Genomic DNA, 7316 nt, shown 5'->3' with positions numbered 1-7316 from the left:
GCAGCTGATGGAACTTACCATACCGCTACCCTTGGTTTGCCATGAAACATCAAGTCTAGAGGCTGTAGGATGTGTATCTACCCACACTGAAACCACTCAAGTGCTATCATTTCTGGGGGAGAGGTCCATGGTGTGAAATCAATGGAGCAACAATGATTTATTCCAGCTGAGGATCTGGCCCCACATGAATAGTCCTTCTCCAGCAGCTCCCTCCTTGCCAGTGGTTACTACAAAAGTATAGTGTTCTCCCTAGGATTGCATACAACTAACTTTTGGCATTCTGGAGTCCAGTAAAGTTTACAGGCCATTTAGAACTCCTGTTTTCTCTCCTTTTACTGTAAGACTCAGGAGTGTGTGGTGTCACTGGGACAATGGAAACCATGTGAAACTTGTAAAATATACAATTCCTGACTTTATTACTATTTTTTGTAATGGCTCGCTATAAATTCCTGTTCACTTTTCCATTTAAAAAACCAGCAAAGATCAGATTGCTGATCTCCTTTCCTGGGTAATTCTGAGTGCTGGTAACTGCCCATCAGTGTCACTGGATGGGGAAAATTAAATTGACTGGACATGAAATGTTCACCAAGACAAGGAAGCCAGATAATTGAATGAGTCTACGTGATCATTCCTTTGGGTAACGACTTCATGGGCTATGGCTTGATATAGGAGAGTTTTCTAGTTGATAAGAGCGTGCCCAAAAGGAGTGTCTCTAAGCACTTAGTCATTTCCAGGTAGCTGTGTGTTTTTCTCCTTTTTGGTGCTGTATGATCCATGAGGATTATTTCTTGATGATTCAGCCCCTTATCTCGTGTCATCTGTAGTTTGTTTATGGAACCTACAGTTTGCTTGTTCAGGTTCAAAGAGCATCTCTCTGGGACTCTTCCAATATGGGTTGCAATGCGAAAGACAGGATTGTTAATTCATTTGGGAGGAATGAAAATCACTGGAGGAAAAAGTAAAGATCCATCAGCCACCAGCCTGAAACATTCTGTGAGCCAGCTGAAGACATGAAAGAGGAAGACATCCCGAAGAAATGAGAACTGTGTGCTACTGCAGACAGAACTCCACTCTGCACTAAGATACACCACGAGGCTGCATTCACCTGATGGGCTCTGCTGCCATTCAGAAGCAAACTCCACGATTCATGCCAGTTGATGTTATGAATCTTATATGTGCAGTCCCAAGGTATCTCTTGCTTTAGGGATACTATAACTGATTGCTTTAAAACAAGTTAAGTCTTCCAAAAAAGAACAAATCTCTCTGCTCCTCTTGTCAATTTTAAGTCTCTACTCAAGATGATTCTAAACTAGAGCACGCAATAGGGGCTGATCTTGCATTCCCTACTATTGGAATAGGTGTCTTGCATCCCATCCTAATAGTATCAAGAGGCTGGTACAGCCTCATCTCAGGTGCTAAGGCACAGCACAGTTGAGAGCCCTCTGCTGAGAACGCTCCAACATCGCTGCACTAGAACCTGGCTTCCATCAGCCTGTATGTCCCCTTCCAGTGCAGTTGCTGTGATGAGGTGCGTAGCAGGAAATGGGCTCCTACCGATTATCTTGTATCTTATTTATTTTAGTTTGTACAGCAGCCACGTGTGGTCTCAGTACTGAAGAGAGACTGAAACATCAAGAGGAAGATTCTCTGCATTAGAATCCTAGCTGAGTCCAAAGATGAAGGTGTGAGGCATTGAATTAGCCCAGTGGTCTGCAGAATTCATGAGGGGGAGAAGCGGTTTCCTAGAAATAAGATTTTCTCTCCCCTCCCTGCCTCTTTCTCTGCCTCAAAGTCACTCAAGATGGAGAGTGTGTGTTTGTGTGTGTCTTGGACCTTTTCTGTTGAACACTACAACCCACTGACATTGCTCCATGTATAATTTAAGCCATAGCTTGGCTCTGACAGCTTGAGTACCAGCTGTGCTCAGAGAAACGTGTTCCCCAGTGATTGCCAGAAAGGAGAGGAGGCTACCCAGAAGCACAAAGGATGTGGATGTGGACGTGGAGTAGGCATTCTCCATTAAATGTCAATTCGTCCCAATTTTTAATTCTGTCCCGATGGCCTTGCAGAGCTCATCATTGCTGTTGCATTTGAATTTGGAGGAACAATCATCCAGCATCCACTCTGCTGAAGTTCAGATTCCTTTACTTTAGGGTGGCAGTGGCTGGTACGCAGCATGGCAGGGGACAGAGACAGAGCTGAGAGCCTTTCTTAGTGGTCAAAGCATCAGGACTGATGTAATGAGACTTCCTAGAGCAACTGGTTCTAATTCCAGTGGAGTCATCAAAGTCCCTCAAACTTCAGAGGTAAATGCAGTTTCTTCCTGGTTTCTCTTTGCAGGTCAGTTAGGACTTTGGTTTTGCGATGTCTCATCTATCAGCTCTGTATGGATGTTAAAGTCCCCATAGAGCCTTAAGCCAGAGTAGGGGTTTGTCCTGCAGCCCTTGGCCAACATTTTTCCTCTTCCTCTTGCTGTTGTGCCATGTGTCTGTAGTCCACCTGACCACTGTCTGCCCACCCCAGCATTGGCCGCATTTCAGTGATCAGTGTTTGTTCTCACTCCCACTCTGACATATGTAGGATAGAGAATTCCTTTCATTCTAAGCTCTTTACATACATAATTACAGTTTATAACTAATTTTTGAATGAAAACTTTTATTTACCTGGATACAGAGTTCATGCTGCTGAAATTCCCTTGGGATGACATTATAAAGGATGCTGCCAGTGGGTTTTCGTCAACATAATTTCTGGTACAAAACAGATCTTTTCTTCAGACAAAATTTTACTGAGGATTTTTTGTATCATATAATGCAAAAGAGGGTTTGTGTTTCATTATTGTGCTATTGAATGTTTTTCTCTAAGGCCTGGTCTACACTAACCCCCAAATTCGAACTAAGGTACGCAACTTCAGCTACGTGAATAACGTAGCTGAAGTCGACATACCTTAGTTCGAACTTACCGCAGTTCAGACGCGGTCCACATGCGGCAGGCAGGCTCCCCGTCGACTCCGCGGTACTCCTCTCGCCGAGCTGGAGTACCGTAGTCGACGGCGAGCGCTTCCGGGATCGATTTATCGCGTCCAGACCAGACGCGATAAATCGAACCCGGAACTTCGATTGCCAGCCGTCGAACTACCGCGGTAGTGTAGACCTGGCCTAAGAGAAACATAAGGTATGATCTGACAAAGTGAGAATCCAAGGGCTGTCACTCTCGGTGTACTATGTAAGGAGGCAAGACACTGAATAGGCTGGTGTGGCATTAAAAAAAAAAAAAAAAACCACCCCACAGCTAAGTGTTAGCAATTGGCATCCTGACTGGCAATCCCAGCAGAGAAATTAAGGACTAAATGGGCCCTGGGAATGAACTATTTTCACCCTAGAAGTGGTTCCTCCAGAGTCCTCCATTGTTCAGCCACAGAAAAGGATTCCTGTTCCCAGAGTTATTAAAACACCACCTTCCTCTATCATCCCATCCATTTCTGAAAGAAAAGCCCACTAGGAACTCCCCCCAGGGAAGTGCTGTTCAGAGCAGCCAAAGATCTCGTGATTTTCATGTTCCTGTGCAAAGGGTCAGAATCTTGAGAGTTGTACAGAGGAGAGACTAAGTTGGGTGCCCAGTTATCCAGACTTAGTGAATCTTAAGAGAACCTCCCATAGACTGTTCAGAAGGCTAGAATTCTGATCCCCATATTTACATAGGGAAAGCAGCTAATTCCACAGGGAAATATACATTTAAACCAAACCAAAATGGCTCCAGTACCTATAAAATCCACCTTCCACTGCATTTCAGACTCCATGATAGAAAACTGTTATGCCATGTAATCCCTGCAAAATCAGTCCAATGACTTCCTAATGTGAGATCATGACACATGCATTGTAATAGTTGTTAGTGGTAGCGATGTCTATAATTAAATCTGTGAACACTTCCCATTTGAAGATTCCTGTTTTCAGTTGCTTATAACTCTGCCAACCTTTAACCATTCAGATAGGAATCTTCCATGCTGCCTGTTTGCCTCTGACTGAAATATTTTTGGGAAGCTTCTGTAAAAATGGTTCAACCCTTCCTTAGGTTAGGGAAATTGACGGTGTTTTGATAATGCTAAATTCTTACCCCCATTTAGCTGAGAAGCTCTGTCTCCATGCTTTGGAGCAGTGACTTGAAATTTTGGCAAGGGGATGGCCCTGGTGGCAGGGATGCGCCTTTAGCCATCCCCGTGAATATCTGCCCAAATTTGGCCAAGTTATGAGCTTCTGAACAATCACAATTCGCACATGCTCAGAGGTTTGCAGCGTTATTTTTCAAAGCTGCCATCCGCACTAAACATGTTCTGTCCTCATGCAGCCCCCACAGGCTACACATCCCCCAAGGATGACTGAGCATGCGCCATCCTGCAGCTTCGGGGCAGAGTAGGACTCTCTCTGCTTTGCTCGGCTCCTGCATGCTGGTGGCGAACCTTGGGGAAATGGTATCAAGGGCAGGCACGGAGACTTTCATGTATGCTCGGTGCTTCTCCAGCTCGGCCCAGGTAGTGCAGCCAATTCTCACAAGTAATGCCATTTTGGCCCCTACTGGAGCCAGTAGCCCAATGACAGGAGAAGCTCCAGCCCTGCCCAGAGGAAACCCCCTCTTATTGGCGGTCTTCCCCGCTTGCCTGCCTCTGGGGGAAGAGCAGCCAATCAGGGCTGCTGCAGGAGGAAGGCAGGTGGAGCAGTGAAGAGCTCCTAGAGCTGCCCCCACCACCCTGGAAAGGGGGTGAGAGGAACCCCATTGATGCTGCCCCCCCAGGGCTGGGAGAGGGGGGTGAAGAACCCTGGGAGCTGCAGAAGGTGGGCTGAGGGAGCAAAAATGATGCAGTAGCTGGAAGTTGTGTAATTAATTGGGCTGGAGAATACTTAATGAATTAATTAGAAGTGGGGGGGCTTGGGGAGAAGCTGGAAGCTCCACGCCGTCAGCCTACCAGCCAACCAGCAAGAGCTGCATCCAGGACCAGAATCACCTTACAGTGTTAAAGCCTTGGCCCGTCTAAGCCTTAGCACAGATCAGGGATGTGGGTGGGTCCTGTTTACACTACTGCATGGAAATGTTGCACCTGGAACCCTGGTTTGGTTCTAGTGGTAGTGCCTATGAGGTCTGAGGGCTTTTTCTCCCATTCAGGGCGCAAATGGAGGACGCTGACCATTAATTGTTGTCAGCCAGACATGGAAAGAGACAGGGTAGGTGGGGAAGGGGTGGTGGTTGTCCCTGCTGGAACTTGATTGACCTTTTTTTGCAGGGATTCTGCTGGGACCTGAATTCTGCAATACAATATTATCTCAGCTTGCCCAGCATGGAAAGTCTGGAGGAAAAGATCCTACCAGACAGAACTCATCGGGTTTCTAACGCAAAGGCTGAGACACAAGCCCCACTCCCTCTCCAAACAATCCCTTCTGTAAATCTTTGTTGGTGAAGTGTAACTGGGCTGGGCTATGTCTCAGCTCCCAGCCCTTTTCCTGTGGGTGGGTGTTTGTGTGGATGGGGAGGAGGGAGAGAGTGCCTAGCTGCCCTCGCTGTTCTTGCCCATACAGGTGTGCATAAATTGAAGGAATGCCAGACTGAGTCACGGGAGCCTCCCCTCCCCCTCTACCTGAGCTGGAATAAAACTGTCCCTTTCTGGAAAAAGGATCCCACTACAGCTATCCTCACCTCACCCTCTCTCCTCCTCTCCTTACACCACTGGTGAGAGAGACAGGCAGAGGGAGTAACTCCTAAGAGAAAGAGGAGGAAAAGAAGTCAATATTTGATCAGAGGGGACAGAGAGCCCTGCAAAGTTATGTCAAGTTCATGAGCTGCCTGCCTGTCCTGTGGATTTAAACTTGGCAACTGAATGGAAAAGAGAGAAAGGGGACCAAAGAAATAAAATAAACAGGCTAAGTGTGGAAGTCTGCTGGTGGCAGTGAAGCAGTGAAATTCCCCTTTTGCCTTCAGAAGAATTTCTTGGCTTGCTGTGTGGGTGACTGCTGTTTGGATTGTTGCAGAGGATTTGGACTTTGAATCAGACAAAGCACTAATGAGGTTTGTGGAATTAATTTATCTGTGTTCTTTAGTGTGGCGCTTGCTTTAATTTTTTGCTATTGATTAACAAAGGGGAGCGGTTACATGAAGCACAGGGCTCCTCTCACAGGTAGGCACAGGACAGATTGAGGTGGATTGCTTATTGTATGTATCTTTTTTTGGTTTTTTTAAACTTTGTGTATTTTCATTCCTTTGTGCTGCTTGGAAATGGCACTGGTTGATCAGACAGGTTTGTTTTGCAGAGTTGTGCAGTTGTTTGGGGGGAAGGGGGTTACCTTGTTAAAATATGTAAAGTGCTGTCACACACACACACACACACACACACACACACACACACCAACCATGTCTGAGTTGTGGATTAGCAAACGTTGTCCCAGGTTTCTAAGGTTTGCTCTTTTCATTCTGCCGCTTTCTAGCCAGGGAAAGATGAACTGTGCCAGGAGAGAGGGCATAGGGAACTTGTAACTAAGATGGCCCAAAGTGTTCAGATCTGTAGGTTGGGTTTAGTCCATTATAAACACAGGGGCCATTTTGCAAAATGTGGATCTGTGTCCAAAGTTTGGGGTTGAGCCAGTTAGAAAAGGGCCAACTATGAAATCCGGGTTCAGATTCAGGATCAGGGAGTTTGGTCTCTTCTGAATTGCAGATAGAGCTCGGCTTTTTCTTGCGGGCAAATCTGGCGTAGAGTGTGCACAAGAGAAGGAATACAGGGATGGGGAGGGGCGGTGAGTGGGGGGGGGGGATAAGGGAGGCAGAGTGCATGTGTTGGGGACAGGATAAGGGGAATAAAGTGTGTCGGGGGAGATAAAAGGGGCAGTGGAGGGTTAGAGGACAGGAGGGGGCCATGTGTCGGGCAGTTGGAGGATAAGGGGCTGTGTGGGGAGGGGAGCAGGGAAAAGCGTGGGGATTTGTGGACGTGGGGCTATATCAGAATTCTGAATCCTGCTAACAGCACAGACAAGATTTGCAGTGCACTGCTGCAGATGCTCATCTCAGCAAAACCGTCTCCTAGCTGCTGGGCCCCTTTGTGGGGAGGCGACTGGGAGGAGAGGGGCACTAGAGTGAATGTGGTTTTCCAAGGGGCAGTCAGTACGCACTGGCCCGGCTGGACAGGGGCATTCCCCATGGTGTAACATTAGCACTGGAGGGAACAGGATACCACAGGGCATTGCTAATGAGCTATGGAGCATTTCACTGAGCAGTATGACTCCTGCCCAGCTCAGCAGGGATTAAAAGTTGTTCCCACCTACTGGATACTTGGTGGC

The sequence above is a fragment of the Emys orbicularis genome, chromosome 13 (genome assembly GCF_028017835.1).
Source record: "Emys orbicularis isolate rEmyOrb1 chromosome 13, rEmyOrb1.hap1, whole genome shotgun sequence".
NCBI lineage: Eukaryota > Metazoa > Chordata > Testudines > Emydidae > Emys > Emys orbicularis.
The sequence above is the reverse complement of the archived record's forward strand: the minus strand, read 5'-3'. Positions refer to the sequence as shown.